We start from the raw sequence: 23,545 nt of genomic DNA, 5'->3' as shown, positions 1-23,545 counted from the left end.
ATGAATGAATGAATTTTATTAATTGATTAAACCTCTACAAGTATTTCACTACTACTGAAATCACACTAATGAACAATACGGACTAATACTGCTAAAATTTTACTGATATAAAATGAAATGGTTGAAACACAAATGATACATACTAATATTATACATACTAATATGATAAATAAATGATACATACAAATGAACATATCTAATTTGGTCGTCTTCATTAATACTGCTACAAAGTACATTACTCCTTAAGTACAGTGAGCTTAATACGTTTGCTTCAACGAGAATCTACTAGAACAAACTATTAACAGACTGCACTTACAATCATTAGAAATCCCAAATCTGCAACGAAGATTAAGGAGGGAACAGAACGAAGAAGGGTTTCCAATATTAGTCCTATACACCCCCCCCCCCAAAAAAAAGAATCCGTGGCCTAAAATTGTGCTTATTTCGTTTCTTAGATTATATGATTCGCTTATCTATGATTGATTTGTTTAATTGATTAAAGTTTAACGTTTTCACAACGTTAAATTTGCGTTAAGTTGCAGTGCCATGAATGAATGAATGAATTTTATTGATTAAACCTTTACAAGTATTTCACTACTACTGAAAATAAAACAAAAAATAAAACTAATGAACAATACGGACTAATATTACGGAAAATAAAGCTAGAATAAATGGAATTTCTAAATGCCACGATCGAAGGTAACAATCGAAAGTAAAAAAAAGAAATAACATATCAAATATTAACATTAAACAAGTCTTCTAGTTGAATTTTAAATCTTTTTAAACAACTCCTTAGCGCTTTATCAGAAACTACTGAACTAGGACAAAAAGGGAAATTAATCCCTAGAGATTGGAGTTCTAATTCCAAACCGAAAAGTTAAAATAAATAAAAAAATAATGCAAGTAAACAGTAAGTGACTACAAATTTCACTTTCACCACAAACACATTCTCCACTTCAAACCTTTCCAATTTTATTTAAGAAATATTTCAATCGACAATATCCAGTTACAATTAGCGTTAGCTGGTGTATAATGTTCATTTTAGAAGCAGCTATTAAATACGGCGCCATAGAACCAAAAGATCATCACCCTATGGTATGATTAAATAAGAAAAAAAAACAAGTTTTTTTTAACTGCAAGTAAGGAGCAGTTTAAAAACGAACAGAAATTGTTTCGTATATGAAAGGGGTTCTCTCCTCCTCAATGCCTCGCTCTTTACGCTAAAGTTTGACTCTTTGTCATAACTCTACTTTTTCTAACAATAAAAAACTTTAGCGTAAAGAGCGAGGTGTCAAGGAGGGGACAACCCCTTTCATACACAGAACAATTTCTGTTCGTCTTAAGTTTTAATGTCGCTCCTTACTTGTAGTTAAAAAAAAAAATGTTTTCTTATTTAATTTCTGAACGTTTTTGAATTAATGCATAATTTGATTTTGGCTCCCTGCACATGAATAATTAAACGAAGTTTGCACATTATTTTTTTTTTTGCTAAATAGCTTTCTCATAGTTTTGATCGGACGATTTTGATAAAGTAAATGGGTGGGGGAAGAGGCCTAGTTGCCCTCCAATTTTTGGCTACTTAGAAATGCAGCTAGAATTTTATATTTTTTTACGAACGTTTTCGTTAGTACTAAATATAGAATTAACTTATTAATGAACTTCCATGTTTGTGTATTTTATTACGTATGTGAGGGGGTTCGCCCCTTTGTCAATTCCTCGCTCTTTACACTAGAGCTTGAATTTGTCCCAATTCCTTAAGAATGACCCCTGAATCACAAAGGCCGTGGAATAAATAGTTAAAATTACTAAAAATACTTTAGCGTAAAGAGCAAAGTATTGTGGAGGAAACGAACCCCTTTACATAAGTAATATTTTCTGTTCGTTTTAAGTTTTAATGCTGCTCATTACTTCCAGTTGATAAAAATTATTTATTTTCTCATTGTTTCTTTTTTAATAATGCTAGAAAATTATAAGCCCCCTTTGTGGAAATTCTCTTCCCTCATGGTAAATTCATCCATGGAAAGATCTTCCCACGTAAAACCCTCGTAAAACTTATATAATTAAAATAAGCATTAAAATGCAATTCTTTTTATGTAACTATTGGCATCAAAATTCTGGTTTTTAGAGTTTCGGTTACTATTGAGTCGGGTCGGTCCTTACTACAGTTCGTTACCAAGAAACTGTTTAATAGGGTTCGTCAAGAAAAGGTATTAGATATCTGAATTCGTCATAGAATAGCCTCATATAACTTTCCACAACGAGTCATTCTTTGCGGTAGAGCAGGGAATAAAACAATAAAAACTTGCTGTTGTGAAAACTATGACTGGCTATAATTAGGGTGTGTTATTTCACTTAGTAACATACAAATAAAATTACGGCTTGATCAACACTCCAGTGGCATATCAGGCAACAACATAGGACTTTGTATTTTTTGGTTCAAGCCTTAGAAGGAGGTATTGCCTCCCCCTCTAGATTTTAAAAATACCTTTTTATGGTATTTACACTGAAAAATCGAGAAAAAGTAAAATCCTCCCCCCTAGAATTGGGAAAATACTATTTTTGGTATCTTTATTGATGGAATAAACCCTTGACCCATCTCATTACGTTCTCCTTAATTAGCATCACTGACCTGGCAATACACTATAGACAATTATCCATCAAGTTGTTAATAAAAATAACCCAATCACCTTCTTATACCTTAATCTGCATAACTATTAAATAAAAAAAGCGTTTTTTTCAGTTAAGATTAAGGAGTACAATTAAAAATTGAAAAGAAACAGAAATTATTCCAGAAATGGGGGAGCTGCCCCCTCCTTAATCTCTCGTTTTTCCCGCTATAGCTTTTTAGTGCTTTAAAAAGCTTCCAATCCTGATTTGACAGCCCTTGTGTTTCAGGAGTCATTCTATAAATAAGAGCTCCTTTTAATAGCTAGTGATGAATTTCACAAAAATACTAGATATTTCGGTCACATATGCAGTGACCGTTATCAGCAGTAATACTCAAATTACGCCAAAGAGAAAGTAAGATAAATAAAAGAGTTTGTATGAGAATTCTGGCAAATCCCCCTATGTAAAGTTTCCCCTGGAAAGTTCACCCCTGGAAACTGCCCTCACCACAAAAAAAATATCCCAGTGGAAAATCTCCTCGAGAACGTCCGCATACTTCTGAATAACAAACAATATATGTAAACAAGTGAAAAAATTAAAAAATTTACAGTCCTTTCCCGACGGGCCCTGGGGAGTCAGGTCATCCTCAGAGGTATTATTGTTAGATCTCTCAACTATGCTGAACAAAACGACTATCTAAAATTTTTGATGGGATGTTTTCCCCTTTTTCGAAAATCAGGCAAAGCTTCTCAGGCTCGTAGCGTTCGATGGGTAACATTGAATTTATTGAACTCTATATCTTTGGAATCAGCATAAAAAGTCAATTGTTTTGATCCATCTATCATTATCAAAATTCCATTTTTTTGTTTAGGTTACTATTGGGTCGTGTTGCTCATTACTTACAGTTTGTTATCACGAACTACTCAAAAACGTAAAAGGCACTTAATTCAAGCCCCCACCCATTGGAAGAATCTTTTGGCCCTGACAAATATAGCCGATGTACACAATCAGTGCTGGATCCAATGGTGGCTTTAAGGGCACGCCCCCCCCCCCCCACAAGAAGGTAGAAAATTACACTAACTATAGGGTTATAGGGTAAAAATTACCAATGGGGAGGCCAAATTTTTATCGGTGCCTCCCCCATTATTAGCTCTGCCCTCTCCCCTGTGCCATATTGCATCTATATGAACATGTTTTACGCTGTGTATTGCAGAAGAACTTTCAGAGGAGATATCTTTAGTACAAGAGTCTTACTCTTAAAGGCTTTTGCAAAAATATTACTTATAAACTGGATAATACTTTGTGCAATCCAAGCCTATTATTACGAGGAAAGTTGTCAGCAGTGATACCAGATTTTGTGGACGACTTCAGCATTCAGAAGTTATTAAATGGAAACCTTCTTATCTTTCAATTCCATTCCTATGAAATTCTATACCATTGAGTTTTCTATAGAAAAGCTGAATTGTGGAAAATTCCACAGCAATCTCATTTCAGAGATAATAGTGAAGCGTTAGTGCAGTCAAGAATCATACGGGAAAGGGTTTCGTGGCTTGGATTAAATAGATATAAGGAATTCTTCTTCCGGGAAGTGTTTTTGCCAATAAAATTTCCATGTAGCACGCATTTCGATTACATAGATTTGGTCAGAGTAAGGTTTATTGAAAATTGAAATTTGTGTCACAGCAAGACTGATTTCCCTTTGTAAGCTTTGGAATGTAATGTTTCTGTTGTCATAAGGCTTTAGTATTCCATGGTTAGACGAGATTTTCGCTACAATCTGATGGCTGAGAGTCAGCCTTATGCATCAACCAATTACATTTTTAGTTTTGTTTTATATTTTTTGAAATTAAAAACATTTGAGATAAATTAAATCAGATGAAGTTTAGATTTTCTAGTATATTTGGGTGAGGTGTTTGTACGTCCGGGGAAGGAGGGGGAACCCTATAGTTAAGATTAAAAAAATATATATTTATAATGAGGAGGCGTGTGGTTGTGTCGAAGAGTGAAGTGGGAGCCGTACTGCGTATTAGTGAAGAATCTCTTATGTTTATGGGTCTTAACGTGAGTTTTGTCACAGAGCAGTGTACTTTAAGTTTAGTTATTTCCTTTTTTAATTAAACCCGATTGAACTTTTAACTTTGAACATAACCAACAGAAAAGTTAAAAGACAAAACAAGTTTAATTTAAGTATAGCAGTGGAACAAAACACAAAGACAACAACACAACTTTAATTGGTACTTGTATGATAAGCCCTCCCCCCCCCCGCTGCTCAAGCTGTTCATTCAATTGACGCACTATAGAACCAGGTTTTTGCATTATTTTTTTCAGCTTAACGTGAGGCAATATAAAGAGAAGTGACGGAATTGATGGAAAATATATAATTCGGGCTATATATTTGCACATTAGGGGGGGGGGCTAAAGTATTTTAACATAGTGAAGTTAAAGAGCGATTCTTACTACATTTTATGCAGAATAATTGTACCTAACAAATTAGGCATGCAGACCCGCTATACATTACCCCCACCCTCCCTTATGTGCAAAAATGTAGCTTAAATCTGTTTCTAAAATATTATATTGAGCGTCAGGGAAACATATTAGAAGAACATGTGGTAGGGGGTATATCATAGAAGTATCATTTAATTAATGAAAAAAAATTAGAGTAAACTTTAAAGAAAAAGATACAGTATTTTTTTTCTACTGAAATGATCTAAAAAATGACAACTAGGGCTCAAGAGAAAAAAAGAAACAACAAGAAAATAAACAAATAAATATAACTGACGTTTTAATTAAACACTTCCAGAATAGTATTTACTGTGATCTCTGACAAAACAAACGGATGAATATAGCACAAAACGGATAATTCTTCTCTTTTTTCCGTTGAAAAAGGAGGACGGACATGGAGCCGAGGTATTCGGATTTTCTTATTAATTAAATTTTGTTGTTGTTTTTCTTTGTGTTTTGTATCACTGATTTATTTAAAATAAACCCGTTTTGCTCTTTTAATTTTTCTTAACAGAAAATCAGTGTGGTCTTAGAAATTATTGAAAAACATGTTGAAACTATCTCAAAAACATGCAATATATAATGCAAATATGTGCAAATTTTCCCAATTTCTAAGGAATTTTGGATCTTTCTCTAAGGAAAAAGTCTATGGAATACCTTAATTCTGGCTTGCTGAATTGATAGATCTAAAAGTATCAAATTCAACAACACAAGCAGGCTATCTTGTATTATCGCTGCAAGTAGTAGCTTGTAGGCTTGTCAAAAATTGTAAGTTTTATAGGAAATATATATCGTAATGATTTGAGTTGGTGGTACTGCAATCTTGAGACATCAGTATTAAAATGAACTTTCATGATTTTGTCACACAAGGCTTTCTAAATTTTCAAACCCTAAAATTTTTACAAAAATAGTCACCATGGAATTTAATTTGACCCTAAACTGTTTAGACTTACCTTACTTATCAAACTTAGATTTGCCTTAAGGCTAATTAGTTGATAACAGAATTTTTCTTGTTGTTGTTAAGGCGTGTGAGCTTTAAATTTGTTTTAACCAGTTATCAGGGATGTAGCCAGAATTTTATACAGGGGGGGGGGGTCATTTTTCAAATCATACTACCAGTAATACTAATGATATGCCAAATTTATTCAAGGATATGAAATGATATGAACTCAACTAAAGGATATGAAAGAGTGCCTCCTGGAAAATTATTCTAATGACAATAGATAGGTCGGCTATCTAAATATAATTATTTAAGATTTTTTAACATGGCACCATTTTAAAAGCATCATTTTGTCCATTTCGATTTTTTGGAAAAGACCCTCGCCTAATCCGTCTCCTACACTGAAAAATAAACGAAAGGAAGGTGTACAAGTGAAAGAAAACTTTTGAAGTAAACTAAACCGAACCAGGAAAGTGACTGAACAAAATATAGGCCAAACAAATGAAAGACCGTTCAGAAATTAGATTGGGAGAGAATTCTTTCTCTAGTGAATAGTCCTTACTGCCGTCTGTTGCCCTGATGTGTTAGGAAGGCTAATTGACCTTGTTTTAAAACAAAAAAGGAGTAATCTGAATCTCTTTCTATTAAATCATCATAAATAGAGTTTACAAAAATATTTCTAGTATCTCTTTTTAAAACGGGATTCCTATGTCCGTATTTTTAAATTTCATTTGCCTCCCAAAAAGATTGCGGTAAATCATTTAGTGTGTAGCTGTTTGCGGAAATATATGTTTTGTCTTTTTTCACTGGTTGAAAATCGCCCACATTTAAATTCTTTTTTTTTTCCTTTCTGTCTATCGTCATGTATAGCCAATGTAGTTTCAGAACATATGTAGTAGAAGGGGGTAAGACATCCGGGACTAAAAGTCGTCGAGGCGTTTTATAGAGGATAGGCTTGAAGAACGCCTATCAGTAGAAAAAGATGTTCACACTGGAGGAAAACAGAAGAGAGGAGGGTATGGACGACAGATACACGCATTTTTTTTTACAGAACAGATAAGGTAGCCTACTTAAAGTTGAAATGTTTCGTACATCTTGAAATTTTTGTAACGAGAGTAGGGTTTTTGTTCTTTGCTTCTAGTGGTACTGAATATAGATCTGGATTACTTTTGGTGGAGTTTTTTATTATAAATGGTAATTGTAAACTTTACATTTCGACTCACATCCGTTCCCTAATCCTCCACCAGTCTTCAATGTTGCACCGGGTTAAGTCATTTCTTCCTCCTGATGTCATGGTTTCTCTTTATTATGCTTTTATTTATCCTTACTTTTCTTATTGCTGCTCTGTCTGGGGTAATACTAATAAATATCTTCTCTGCTCACTTCAAAGAGCCCAAAATAGGGCAGTGAAGGCCACTTTTCATCGCCCTTGGCTTTAACCTTCCTCTGATCTTTATAATGATACTAGAAGAGCTCCACTGGATCGTGTCGTAGGTAAAAGTAATCTTTATTCAGCGCATTCTGCTTTTCTAGGTACTCTTCCACCGCCCCTACAGCAATGTTTTTCTCGGACAGGCTCAGGTAGGTGCTCTTCTTTTTTACGTACTTCTTCTCGACGATTTATTTTACCAAAACGATCATCTACAGCAGCCCAGAGGTTTCCTATATATCAATCAATTATATTATAGAACTCCATCACTCCGGATGTCCCTCTATTTCTTTCTGCAAAGGCAGTTTTTTGTCGGATCTTTCCAGTTTAGTAGTTTCTCTCTCTCTCCCTCTCTCTCTGTCTCTCTCTCTCTCTTTCCTTTGTTTTAATTTTTCCAGTTTTCTCTTTTCCTATTATTTCTCCTTTTTGGAATTCTTTCATAATTGATCAATCTCTCTCTTATTCTTTTTAAAATTGTTTTCAGGAATCTTCTTAACTTTTAATGTCCTTGTTTATTTGTATTTTTTTTCTTAATTTCTAATGTGAACTTTTTCTCTCCTGTTTCTCTACTGTTTTGGTTTCTACTTATTTCTTTCGTTATAATTACTATCAGTTTTTTTTGTTTGTTTTTACTGTATGCTAGTGTTTATTCTTCCTCATCCTCATTTCATACGTATTGTTTGATTTAGGGTGTTACTTATGGTTCTTTAAGTGCCGTATTATTGTGCTGTATGGCCCATAACAAGCAAAGCTTCTTGGGCAAAATAACTTTTTTACATTTGTAATAGTGTTTTAGTATTAATAAAATGATTGATTGATTGATGACTATGAGAGGAATTATATAAGAATCGTAAGTGATTCGTCAGCTAAAAACTATTAACCAATCAGACTCGAACCAACATATTGAAGCTCCCCAATACTACTACTACTACTACTAATTACTATCCGCAGCACCAAGCCGCCTAAGGCCAACACAGCTACGCACGCTCCTCCTCCAACCCAATCTATTCAAGGTCTCCCTCTTTACACCCTCCTAGGAAGTTCCAATTTCCTGTAAATCTTTATTAATGACATCCTCCCGCCTCAAACGAGGACAACCTACTTTCCGTTTAGCCCTTAACACGCGTCATTAAACAAGAATTTGGAAAGTGTGTGAAGAAAGAGCTTCCCAACTCCTTACAGACAGTCTGTGAATCAAAATATATACAAGAAATTTTATCATATATTATGTGCGCAGAAATATTTCAACGCCTTCCTGCTGGGAAAGATAGATACCATCAGGATTTTCCCGGAATTTCTTGTCGTTTTGATCAGATTTACTTTGTTCTATTTTTGGTGAAACAGAGACGGAACCAAATGAATCATTTAACTGAAAAAAGAGTATTGTTAAACATCTATTCTTTAACATGCCTAAGAGTGGAAACTTAAGTTAAAATTTGATTTTTACGCTAATTATAGGAGCGGGAATATCTCTCTTAATAAGGAAGTTTGATACAATTTCTGGAGAAAATTCTCTTTAGTAAGAAACTGAATTAAGACTCTGGATGGATTCCAGCACTGTCATTCGGATAACTGGAGTTACTCCAGCCTTGTTTTCAAATCGATTTTGGGAAAATCTTTACCTCTACTTATCACACGTTTTTCTTAATAAGAACCTTAAATACCTCTTTTTAGGTGTTTTAATATTAATTTCTAAAATAACAGTAACAACTTAGAGCCAGCATTTGCCATACAGGACATAAACCTTGTAATGGGGTCATTATTGGCTATTGGAGCTCCTGGGGCTTCAAATTGTTGAATAGACATAGAAATATACAACTTTTAAGAGTTTTTTTTGGGAAATTTAAAATGCCCACCTCTTGGACAGTGATGATAAGGTCTAGGTCTTTATTTCAGGACAAAAACCCTTAGCTGGACAAGAATACATAAAACCTTTGTGAAAACTATAAAGAGGGTACAAGGGAGAGTGAAAATTAAATCTGATTATTTGAACTAGTTTATTGGACATTTTGGCTACCTATTATGCTTGACTACATATTTATCAAATTTGTGGGGGAAAATGGGACGTCAATTTTTAATGAAAAACACCTTATTATGCAGATATAGAGTTTTTCGTAGCAGGGGGATTCATTTAAAAAAAGAGAGGCTGGTAAAAAAAAAAATCAAAAAAGTTAATCAAAGATGGCAACGAGCTGCTTAGGGACGTGTAACTTTCGTTTGAAAGTGTTATTGTCTTTGAAATCAATTGGTAATGTTGGAATTTTTACTGTCGAAAACCGCTGTCAAATTTATTTATAAATAATTCTGCATGAATTCTTGCCCTTGTGGCTGCGCAGGTTGAACTGCCTTCTGCTGCTCTTACTATTAGTACTAACAACTCACTGCAGGACCACGCTGATCGAGGCTAACGAAATTGAGTACTCTTATCCTCCATCTTAATCTGTCCAAACTTTTATACTTTTGCCCCCTCCTTATGATCTTTAACTGGTTCTTTCTAGGACGAATGAGGCCCTACTTTATTCTTTCAAACTTTCTTCAACTTTGAATCAACACCCTGTGTCTTGGCTATTCTACTTTTCACATCGTCACTGCATCCATTATCTTTAATTCCATTATCTAAAACTGTCCATGCAAGTAAAGCCGTCCACTTGATCAATGTTCGTCTTATCCATCATTACCTCTATACTTTCATTTATTCCGATTCTATTAAAGTTTATTTTTAAACTTTTTCCTGTACCCTGAATGCTCAAGCCTTCGAAAAAAAATGCGAATATCTTTCTCTAAGATACTACAATCATCTGTATAATCGAAATCTAAGAGAATTTTGCCTTCCCATTTGATTCCACGCTCTCCCATAGCCGTTGCCATGTTCCTTGGGACTAGTCAATGAAAACACATAAGATAAACTGGAATAGGACACAGCCCGGTCTAATTTTTGATTTAACAACAAACTCGCTACTAACCTCAATTCCTACCTTAACCAGACGAACATCGTTCTAGTACTTAGCACTAACCGTTTAATCTACATATCTGGTAAACCATACAGAGATTGAACCTTGACTAAAGCTCTTCTATTAGCTGGATCAAATGCTTACTCATAATTTAGAACACCAATGACTAAATGGGCTGATGGATCAGACACTTCTCAATTCTTAATTGAGGAGGGAAGTTTTGGTCGACGCATCACCCCCCCCCCCCTTACAAAAACTATGTTGTCAAAACATTATCCAAAACCTCTTTTAGAATAGTAAGTATCATCACGCTAAGTAATTTGCTTTGTATAGAAACAAAGCTAAGCCTCTAAAATTAATAACCTCACGAGGCTATAAGTCATATTTCTTTTGAGGGGGATTAATAAAAATTTTCCTAAGATTACTAGGAAATTCTGTTTTTTCCGATAATCATATTCAAATATTCAGTAATTTGTCCCTTCACAGTGACAATATTTCCAAACTTATTTACCACACTATCAGCACCCGAGACGTTTTTTAATCCTTTCAGTACTGTCTCTAACTCTTCCTTGGAAAATAAATCTTCCTTGTGATGTGTCCTCCCTATATCACCCGATTTGATTAACGGTGTCTTTGCTCGATATCTTACTCATTTTCGGTGAATAATGGGGTCAACTTTTTTCGGGATTGCAATATTATTGTTTTAAATCAAAGTAAAATTATTTCTTTCACAATTAGTATTTGATTCCAACCATCGTTTGCACTTTGGGGTTTCTGAGCATGTTGATTACAAATTAGAATTATAATATCTTTATCAAAGTCCATTGAGAATTTCAACTTATTGTTCTTGGAAGTTCCTCGTAAATTACTGATACGTTCTTGTGACCTTCTGTATATGCATTTTGTCTTTTAATATTGTTCGATATACCACTCATTGTGCCCTGAAAATTTAAATTTGAAACCCTTAGAAACTCCTCATAAGCTACAGATATGCCTTTTGACAGCCTTAGATGCCCATTGTGTCTTTTATTTTATTCAACGTCTTTGTCAAATTTCTTGAACATGTAAACTTGATGCATTTAAAAGTTCCTGCATTTAAAAGTTCCTGATAAACAGAAGGAATGGTCTTTTGACAATCTGGATACATTGTCTTTAGATATTGTTCTAAATCCCTCTTAATATACCATGAAAGTTTTAGCTTAATTCCCTTTAGTCGTTTCCAAAATGTTGCACATGTATTGTTTTGGTAACCTGGATGGGCATAGTGCCTTGCATTTGGTTCAATATCCCCTCTCATCATTCCTCTAAGATTTCAATTTTTCTTTAGTCGTTCCTTATGAATTTAAAATACGCTCTTTTGACAATCTGGATAAACTTAGTTTCTTTTTTGATTTAGATCAAAACTCAAATTTCAACTTAGCCTAATACCCTTAGCCAATATTGATTTGTTGCAGATACGCTTAGCTTAACAATTTGGGTGCTTTTGATTTAGTTCAAATTCTTCTCAACACTCCCTTTAAGTTACAACTTAACAACCTTTAAGTTGTCCCCGAAATGTTGCAAATATATCGTTTTGGTGGCCCAGCTGGACATTGTGTATTTTGCTTTATATCAATACCCCTTCAATTTGCCTTGAATTCTAAACCCAAAGAAGCTCCCGGTAAATTGAAGATATGCACTTTAAACAACCTTAGGTGCATGCAGGGTCTTTCGATTTAGTTGTATCCCAGCGAACAAACGCAATGAAAGAAAAAATATGACGATCACCGATTAATATACTGACTGCTCGGAAGTTCAACAGACCAAGTCAAACAATCCGGAATTTCTTCCGCAATGCGAATGAGCTATGTATTATATCATATTTATGTACATGAGGATTAGGGTGGGCAGAGAAATGTACTTCCAGGAACATAATCTATAGCAAAGCGTTCCTCTGATCCTTGTTCTGATACAATTGGTCCTTGTTCTCATCTAATCGTATTCTAGAGAATGCTCTGATAATTACAATATAAAATATTCACGATAAAACTTTGAAAATTTTGCAAAACAGAGGTGCTTGATTTATATCAAAAAGTTCGTGGTAACGAACTGTAGTAAGGAGGCTAAGGAATCAAGTTCAAACAATTCAAAAGTTCAAACAGGTGTAATCCCTTTGAGAGCCAGTTCAATACTACAGCATATCAGTATAGCCTACTGCAGGCATCTTCTTTGAATTAAATTCTTTTTTTCGGTAATCTCGGTTATAACGTTTTTTTTTTCTGAAATTATGAGAAATAGAAACATTCAGATCGAAATAAAGATTTTTAATTTTATGAATGGATTAAGGATATTAAGTGGAAACTTTCAGGGCATGATGAGGGGGATGTACAACTGACGAAAAGGCAATATGCGCATACTTCCTTATACGAAATTACTCCGTATATGAAAGGGGCTTTTCCTCTTCAACGCCCCGCTCTTTACGCTAAAGGTTTTTACGGTTTTAAGAGGTAGGGTTAAGAGAAAGAGTCAAACTTTAGCGTAAAGAGCTGCAAATTTGCTGTTTTTTGCTACGGCAAAAAAAGGGGCTGTTCCCTCTTCAACGCCCTGATCTTTGCGCTAAAGTTTGACTCTTTCTCTCAACTCTAATTTTTACAACAGTAGAAACTTTAGCGTAAAGAGGAGGGCGTTGAAGAGGGAACAGCCCCTTTCATATACGGGGTAATTTCTGTTCGTTTTAAGTTTTAATGTTGCTCCTTACTTTCAGTTAAAAAACTTGCTTTTTATTTAATATTCTTTAAGAGTCTTGGATAGATCTTTGTGGCCCTGGGAATGATCGGATTAGAGGCATCAATCATCACTGTCACAGCCAATGCTACTTAAAACCCTTAGATTCACTTCTTTCTAAAAAAAAACTTTTTTAAATTTCTCTACGTAATTAGCACATATTAGTACTTAGTAATTTATAATTAGTACAATTACTACGTAATTAGGAGATTAGTACTCAAACTTCTGTATAAAGCTATGCTGAGAAGCAGCTTCAAATTAGCAATTATGTGGTTGAACGATTTAATTAAACTGTTATCTCCGTTTGAACAAATCCAGGATTTCAAGAGCAAGATCAATATGTGCATCCGAACTGGTAAAAATGTTGATCAGAAACATACAATTTTGGAGATTTTGAGAGTCCAGGGACTTGAATGGGTTTAAAAGTTATTTTTTAAAAGACTGTGGAAGAAGCAAATTCTGTCTAATGAGAAAATTCACCAAATGTTTAGTTTTCCAAAGCTAGATAGCATCATAGTTGGCTTGTTGAGGTGTACTGTCCCTCAATGTTAACCTGCACCACTGTTTACAGTCAGTAGTGATGCTTCTCAGTAACAATTAAGTATAATTGTTAAATTCATAAAAAAAAATTTGTAAATGTATTTGCTAAAAGTTTATAATTTTTACAAGGAATTTTGTCACACTCTTCTTTCTGCTGTTCTTTTACCCTTAACGCTGTGATACATGATTAAATTTAAAAAAAGAAAACGAAATTGTATTTTAACTGACGAATTTAGACGTTTTGAACTGGACTTGTTAGGGTTCTGAAGACTCATCTCCTAGGGTTAGGAAACATAACGTTGCATCATATTTTATTTATTAATTTAAGTAGGAAGACGGGTGTACATTTAAACGGAATAGAACTCGTGACGAATAAGGAAACTTTTGAGCCTTGTTCAGGCTGGAAATGTATTAATAATTTAATTCTAGTGCCACACTCTATGACAAAGAATTGCAATGCATCCATTATAGTGGTTTATTGTCCTGTAGGACTACTGACAGTAGGAATTTGAATGAATCCGCATACAGTGTTACAGGAACAAACATACAAGATCCCTGGTAGAAATGTGATATTTTTATTAGGGGACTTTAATGTCATGTTAGTACAAACAGTGATAGGCACTTTCCTATCTTAGACCACTTTAGGGCAGAAAAAGAAAATGTCAAGGGTTGTAGATTGCTACAGTTTGTAGGTGCACATCTGTTTTCTACCAATAAGGTATTTGGTCACAAAATGACCCATTAGCTAACCTGGTTGTCGCATGATAGTATGACTCATAACTTTATTCATTATGTTATCATAAAACGAAGATTCAATGTTCAAGTTTCATTCATTTCCATAAAGGAGCAATAACAAAACAGTATCTCGATTGGCTAATGGCCAACAGCTAAATGGCTAAATGGCTAATGGCCCGTTATTTGGGAAACGACTTGCAATAAATAAATAATGTTAAAACTATTATTTGCTTACTAAATGATACCTAATTATAAATCTATAAGGAAAAGGATTCAAATCAGCGACAGCCCCGCGGATCCTTCACCCTATCCCTTCACCTTAGGAGAGGATGAGTTTTTGTTTTGACTATTAAATTGTAAGTTTGAATATAAACACATTCTGCATGATATTTTTGTTCTATTGGTATAAAAAGACATATTTTTCTTGTGATTTATTATTTGAGAGTTACAAGTTAGAGAGAATTTGTATTAGAAAATAATTTTGCATTGATTTTTAATCGTAACCTAAATTAAGTAAAATATGTATACTTGGGATCATATTACCAATTTGTATATTTGGGATGTTATTTCTTGGAATAAACAAAAGTACGCAGAGGGCGAAAGCCGAGCGTATTTTCTCTACAACAACATAAACAAAAGTTCAAATAGGGATAAATCCTTTTAATAGACAGTGATAAATTTCATAAAAACACTAGATATTTTTGTTACATATGGAGTGACCGTCATCAGTAGTAATACTAAACTAAAACAATTAAAAATACATTTTATTTACAAAATAAATAAACTACATGTTGTTAAATAATGTTATTCTTTCCAAACCAAAAATGGAAGCGAGTCTCTTTGGGCTTCTTGGATAGTCTACGGTTCGTTAGCATTGAATGAACTAACACTTAGACAGATGTTAATCGTATTGAGTATTCACTCAATCTGATTTTAATCCGAAATAAAATGGTATGGAAAATTAAAATACGTTCCGAAAGGGTGGGAGTGAAATCCTCAGGATTAAAGTTTTTCTATTAAGCTGATGAAATACAGTCTTTCTGGCGTAGTTATCTCATTTCCAAATTCTGGTTAGTACGTCCCACATATGAGCCTCCACAAGAGTGTAGAATCTTATAAACCCCACTTTGTTACCAAAACTTGCTCAGAATTTACAAAAGTATTATTACTCTTTAAAGCTACCTTTAGATTATTACTCTGTAAAATTCTTTTAAGTTTTTTATTTAGCCCGGGTACATATGGCAAGGAACAAAAAACATCCTTCTCCTGAGTTGTCTCCAAGACTTCCTTAGAAATCTCTTGAAACTTTTTCATTCTCTTGAAAAAGTTTGGTTAATTAACCGCTCTGGATACATGTTACTTATTAGTATTTTTCTTAAAAAAGACAACTCTTCCTCAATTAATTTTGGAGAGCAAATACTAAGGATCCGGTCAGTTAAAGAAATGATAAAAAAATTTTACTTGGCGAGCATGACTAGAGCTAAACCACAAAAATCTATTGTTATTAGTCAGTTTTCTGTAGATGTTAAAATCCGGGCTTTTTTTCGCACAAAAAAAGCGAAATTCTTGAAATTAAGAAAATTTTATTCAAGAATGTGGCTTTAAATAGAGACACGGGTGAATTTGGTTTGAACTCTATTCACGATAATTTATTAAAATCAGATACAATAAAGTTCAATTCACCCAATGCGATTAACCTCTGTCCAAGTGTTAGTTCATTCAATGCTAACGAACTGGATCCAAGAAGGTCAAAGAGACTCGCTTCCTTTTTTGCTTTGGAAAGAATAAGACTATTAAATAATATGTAGTTTATTTTGTATATAAATTTTTTGTTTAGTATTACTACTGATGACGGTCACTGCATATGTAACTGATATATCTAGTGTTTTTGTGAAATTTATCGCTATCTATTAAAATGATTTCTATCCCCTATTTGGACTTTTATTTATCGTCATGGAAAGGCAGTGTCGTCTTCAAAATTACTTACGTTATTTTTTTGGAAATGTGTATGCTACTGTGAATTTCCGAAATCTGGTTAATTCACCGGTGAATGTCCAAAATTCCATTTTATCTACTTGGATTCAATTAGCTTTGCAAATCAACTTTTTCAGTCTTTTGCAAGCTTTGATAGTGAAAGCTAAAGTTAGGCTAGGTTAATTTACTCTGCGAATCTCAGAAATGGGTTACAAACTTAAACTAACCTGCCACCATCAAACCTTGCATAAAACTGAAAAACTTGACTGGCGACGCTTATTAAATCCAAGGAAAAAAAAAGTATTTCTGACATTCCCCGTTGAGAGTCGATATTCACTAATTTCGGTCAATCACGGTAGAAATCTGGGGAAGGTAAACAGGAAGGGTGTGCGAAAGCACAGGATGGTTGGCCCCCAACCCCCCATTGCACTTCCTGGCTGAAGGGCCAAGAAACGGAGATCAGCACCGCCGGTAGGGACTGTAAAGTCCAATGCCGTATCCTTTACCTTTTACCTTATGGTAATATGTATTTTTGAGGCGTCGAAAAGGGAATGTTCTTCACAGTTTCGAAAAACAACTAGAATTAACAAAAGGCAATTAACTCCAGCAAAATATATTGGTAGCTAATATCACCTCATGTGGAGCCAAACTTACCTATAAGTTGTTCCTTTGTTTTTCATCATCATCCAACCGTTAGTTAATTTCCAGAAGCAATTAGAGTGTGTGCCAGTTGCACCATCTTAGGTTTAAATTTCTTGCATTTTTTCAGTATTTAAATGGCACCTTTTTTTCCTTGAGCTCCAATCGAATAGACAGTTTGGAAGTCAGATCATAATTTTTCCGCAGAAAATTTGTGTTGTATTTCCTGATATCTCATGTGAAACATGTTGAACTTTCAATACATTATTTTAGATAGACTTGCCTAAGACAAAATTCCCAAAAAAATGTTTTTACTCAAGAAAGTGAAGAACGTTGTTGAAGATAAAAACTTGACAAAATGCCATTTGTGGTGATGTTCAAACCAAAACGTGCAGAAATTCCCTTAGATTTCGTTGGTATTGTTGAGAATAGATGTCGTTAGTACGTGATTTGAGGCTTGCAAATTTGAAACCGAATACCTGAACAAACGGCGTGTGAGTCTCTCTGAAAGATTGGATAGTTAAAGGGGAGGGGAATTGTAGTGTGCAGCTGTGCTAGTCAATGGATCAGTTTATGCTGGCATGGTAGTTTATGCTCAGAATGTAGCAGGCATGTACTGGTCAGGTTTGAAGGGGTGGTGGGCCTACCTTCTATTAAGTACATTCTAAGGCCGCAATGGCGATATATGACATACGACATGCACGAAAAAAATTAACATAATCAAATAACCGAGAAAACGAGGGTAATATCAGCCTGTAAATAGGAAAAAATTCAAAAGGATATAAGCAGATATTTAGGCAAGGACCACCGCCAAGCCGTCTTCTGTGCTAAAAAAGAGAAGAAAAACTAACCTTTTGAAGCAAACTGAAACGGAGTGGATGAGACACTGAATCAAACAAGCAAAAAAATCGAACTGCATCTTTCTGAATCCTCCTCCCGCTCTTTGTGGGGGGTGGGGGTCAACTTTTTGTCCAAAATGTCTTGAAAACGACTGCTCTAGCACAAGTGCGCTCAAAAGCGCTTTCAGATTAGCACTGTAGAATTTTAGCGTAAAGAGTGAGGTGCTGAGACTAGGGAAATTCCTGTAGTATACGAAATAATTTATATTCGTCCTAGATTGTAATGTCGTTCTTCACTATAAAAATAAAAAATTGCTCTTTTATTTAATTCGTTTAAAAGAGGACACTTTAGCAGCTTAGGAATAGCCTTCATGTTTCATATTAACCATCAGCAGTGTCTTTTAATAGAGATTATGTAAATAAACAACCAAGAGAGATACAACTCTAGAAAAAGAAAACTTCAAACGAGACGACGACAACGCGGATATTTCGCCTGTATCCAAACAAGGCGTCTTCAGCACAAGATAGAAAATTAAAAGAAAACTAATCTAAAAACAAATAAAAACCACCACCAATAATAATAAATACAATTGTCGCTACTTCTCCACGTAGGGAAAAGCAGCTATTTGAGTTACTTCAATGAGAATCAAAGAGCAACTGACTAAACTAAAATTTTAGAGATTATGTACCCTTTCATCCTGTTTCATATTAATCCAAACATACTGCACCGCACTTGTCTGCTCGTCTTTTCGAATAGACAAACAATTTATGTGTTCGGATGCCTCAAGTTCTTATTGTCTTCTCTTTTTGAAAAGCGTAAAGTAGTTTCGAGGTACCAAAATCGTATCCATTCAATGCAAGCTTTTCTTTGCATACAAAGGGCGCCTTATGTACATCGTTAATAGAAAAATATGGATTCTTAACCGTTATTTTTTTTCAGGTTTTTTTTTTTTTTTTAAGTCCGAATGGGCTGTGGCTCGTTTTTTTATATATTGCATTATAACTACTCGTGGTTACAACTACGTGTGACGTCTGTTACACCTTCTTGTGACCGGTCGAAATGTTAAGAGAGCTATTATGTTCAGCCTTGTTGAAAGGTCTAATAATTATTCCTTTGGGGACGTCAACCTCCCCCCCCCAGTCCTAAGGACAAGGACTGTAAGATAGGCAATAGGAGACCATGGAATCAAATGGGGAGAAAAACTCTCCTGGGCTTAGATTATGCAGATGATTTAAGAATCCTAGATGAAAGTTTGAGCAAAATGAATGAATTCTGAGAGATTTTGGGAGTTCAGGGTGCTACATTAAGTTTTAAGTTTGAAAATTAATGTTAAGAAGACTAAGTCGCCAAGGCTAGTAATACGTGAAGATGAAAAGGTGACGCTGGGTAACAAAAATATTATCAGGTGTGAAGCTTAACTTACCATAATAGTATTATTAGTAAAGACGGTGGGAGTAGAGAAAATGTTAAAGATAGAATAGCCAAGGCTCAGGGTGTTTTTTCACAGTAAAAAAAAAAACAACTTGGAAGAATAGGAAGATGAGTCTTTAAACCAACATTACAATATTGGAAATCACAATGAAGACAGTAGTCAAATATGGCTCATAAGCCTGGGCGCTCCAAAAGGCAGATGAAGATTTACTAAATGTTTTCCAGAGAAATTGTCTACTGATTGTTTTGACTAATCGTAGTTCAAAAAGTAGGCTATAAGAAAAATGTGATTCAATCCTGCTTCCTAGGGCTGTAATGAAAGAAAGCGGGGGATGGCTAGGGCACGTTCTGTGGATGAAGGATGACAGATTGCCGAAGATTGTCCTTTTCGGTGAAACCATAAGGGAGATGATCAAAATGGCAGTATTTGTATTCTAACAATGCTGCTGCAACTACAACCACTACTACTACCACACTACTCTATTTACTGTTTTAATGATAAATTCAAACTAAATGAAAAGACGCTCTATGCATGCACATTGTCCAAATAGCGTATCTTAAGGATCGGTTTGTTAATAAGTTGGAACTTAGAGTGAATAATTTAAGGAAAGATCATCTCACCAAAAAGCAGTATGTGCACACTACCGCTAATACTACTGCAACTGCTACATTTACTACTACTACTACTACTATTACTACTTCAATTGCAACCACAGAGCATTGAGATGAAAATTTCAAGAAGTATGTGAACGTACAGGTTATCAAAATGACATACCAGCTGTGGCTAATTGTATTAAGTTGAAACTTCTAGAACCTGATGAGAGGGATGTTCAACTGAACAAAAGGCTATAGACTAATACTACTACTGCTAGTAGCACTACCGCTATTCAATACTGTTACTAATAATATCAATACTACTACTTTGACTACCATTACAACTATGCCTAAGGGTATTTTTCAAGAAATTTTGTCGGTGGGAGATGAACTGAATCAGAACACGCCCTTGGTATGCAGGTTGACAAAAGGGCGTAACAGTAATATCTTAGGAGCAGTTTGGGGTGTGAAATTTGAAACTAACAGGGCTTGTTGTGAGGGATGTTGAACTAAATAAAAGAAAATATCTGCATCCTAATGCTACTGGTTCTACTCATAATACTGCTACTGCTACTACTACTATTGCTACTACTGCCATTAAAGCTTATGCTACCAAAATTAATTTTACTGTGTCTCCTACTGCTACAGCCATTCAACTAAGAATATTGAGGTGAAAAACTAGGAATACATAGAAATTGTATGCAACTAATTTGAAATACACCATGCCCACACAGATTGTCAAGCAGACGCATCAGAAATGCTTCAGGAACGATTGATGATATGTATAAAGCTGAAACTTTCAGCGTGTGTTGGAGGGGATGTTGAAGAAACCAAAGGTGCAATGAGCATACTGCTACTACTGCTGCTACAGCTATTGCTGCTTCGCAAGTTAAGGGTCTTAAGGTGAAGCTTTTAAGTAAGATTCAGTCGGATGTTGAACTAAATCAAAGGGAACTATGATCACGTGGGCTTTCAAAAAGGTAGCAAAGCAATATCTTAAGAGCAACTTATATTATTAATTTAGACCTTTAAGGGTAATATGTGGGGACTTTGAACGAGTCAGAAGGCACTAGATGTATACTTTTAATACTACCACTACAGTTACTGTAACTAATGACTTTAAGAGTATTAAGATGAAGCTTATAGGGAACGTTTCAATTCGATGAAAAAACAGTATGCATGCAGGTTTTCAAAGGAGTATATAGGCAATATCATAGACAACGCCACTTTATAATAGCTAGAAATATCATTGAAACTTTCAAAGCAGCAAATTGGATTCAAAGTTAAAAGTTTCAAAATTAAACATAATTCACGCTTTACTGAAAACAAGTTACGTTTTAAATGTTTTCGCTTCTTTTACTTTCATAAATGAAAATTATCAAAACTTTAAGGAATAAATGTCAGTAAATGTCAATTAAACTTATAATCCATGGTCTTTTTTTTTTAAATTAAAGCGCAAACTATGTTCTGGTCTTGAGATTGTTAATTATTTATAGACAAAAAACATTGATAGGGAAATAGGCTCTGGAATTGTAAAACAAAAAGGTTGAATTGTTAAGTTGAAAAGGTTGAATGGTGACTGTTGTTAAATGATTAGACTGTTTCTCTCATATTTTGACTTTAGATGCTTGTTTGCCTTTGATTCTAGGTGAAATTATTGGTCTAATGTTTCAATTCTAAATTCTTGGTTCAACCTACCTAAAACCAAATGTATTTGCTGATTTCCAAATATGTTTGCTCAACCTAGCATGATGAGCCGTGAATCACTAGAAAGAACCTCAACAGGGTGAAAACCTGACTGATGTTTCATTATAATTGAAATTTTCCATTGTAATGGAAGAACCCAGCGTGATGAACTTGTTACAACCTCAACAGCTTGACTCTAGGTTGGCACTGTGGAGTGACATGAGAGGTGTAGCATAAGTGGGAGATGGTAACGACAGCAATAAAGGGGGGGGGGACTATTACTTGGTTTTTCTTCTCACTCAAATGGACTATCTGTCTTGGCTTTGTCTACAATTAGCCGTGGACTGATACCCCACAACAAGTCCATTTTAATTCAAAAATCAATGGAAAAAGCTGTTGAAAAACCTTCGTGGGTTTTACTGTGGAGCTCCCCTTAAACATCAAGGGCTGGTAGATATTAAGCTATTTAAGAAATTTTGGAGACGAAAGTAGAGGCAGTTTTGAATCATGGTGGAAACGTTTGGTGGTCTGAGAAAAAAAAAATAAATAGCAATAGTATGTTTGGGCACATTCAAGAGATTAGTGGGTTTAAACGAAAATTCATTAGTTTGGAGTTAAAGGGTAAACTAGGATTATTTTCACTAAGGGTACAAAAAACTGCCTAGAATGAAAGGACATAGGAAAAAGGTTACTAGTCTATCAAATAATATGAAGTAAATGCAGTTCATTTGAAAGTGTTAAAGGGTAGAAGGAGAATTTCTTGGGCTTCGCAGTTGAAATATATCTTAGATAGCTGTAGGATACCAAGTGTTTAGAATGAACGACTGGGGTTAGGACAAGAGTTAGGAATGTAGCAAAATTTGTAAAGCTTTTATGCTGGACAACCAGGAGAACAGAAATGACAGGGTGAGGTCATAGCCCCAGCCTCTCTTGGAGTTTACCGGCAATGGATGGAGGTCTTGGGACATGATATTTATTTTAAAGCATGTTTAAATAGTGAAAACATTAATTGATACATATCAAGGACGTATGATTAATGGAAGGGAAGGAAATATCTAGGAACGCTAGGGTGGCATACGGTGCTAACTTATGCCCTTGTGTGAAGAAACTGGTGAGGATTTGCTTCACTGTTTATGATGCTTTGTCCCGAATTGCAGGATTTAAGCAAAGAATTTTTTAAGAAAGGTGGGGTAAAATTAGTGGTTTTGTTCATTAACCGGATGAAAAGCTTATTTGATAATAAAGAGAGATAGCAAATTATGTTACATCGGGAATGACGAATGTAGAGATAAATTTGTAGATGAGGAGAAGGGATAAAATGTCCAAACTTCGAAGCTAAATATAAATATAAGTCAAATAGCTTTGAATACTAGCAGAAATACATAATATCTCTTCAAAAATTGAAGCAGAATATCCATATTTGAAATAAATCTTTGGGAAATAATATCAGGAACCCTTATTTCAAAACTAATTTTCAAATTTTTTTATTTTGACATTTATCATGTTATAGACGTTCAATGCCGTAAAAGTAAGCAATAAGACATGTATGTGGATGTGAACAGTAGAGCAAACAATAAAAGTTCACACAATGAACCTTATCATGGATTTCAGTGACTATACACAGTAAAAATGTGGAGGTAAAATCAATACGGATACAGAATTTCACGACTGCTTTGTACACACATAACTTATTTCATAAGTTATTATAACTTATTTCCTTATTAATAAATAATAACCTAAATAATCAAAATGCATCTGTAAACGAGAAGTACATTTATTACCCATGAAATATAGTTGCAAGTATTGCTCCACAACTGTGAACCATGAATCGCAATTGCTGCAACACAATGCGGTCTTTGCACAGAGATGCACAAGTCCTTCATGGCGAAAAATTTTCAATTCATCTTTCCTGGT

Source organism: Artemia franciscana, chromosome 12 (assembly GCF_032884065.1).
Source record: "Artemia franciscana chromosome 12, ASM3288406v1, whole genome shotgun sequence".
In the NCBI taxonomy this organism is placed as follows: Eukaryota; Metazoa; Arthropoda; class Branchiopoda; order Anostraca; family Artemiidae; genus Artemia; species Artemia franciscana.
This window is presented reverse-complemented; position numbering follows the sequence as displayed.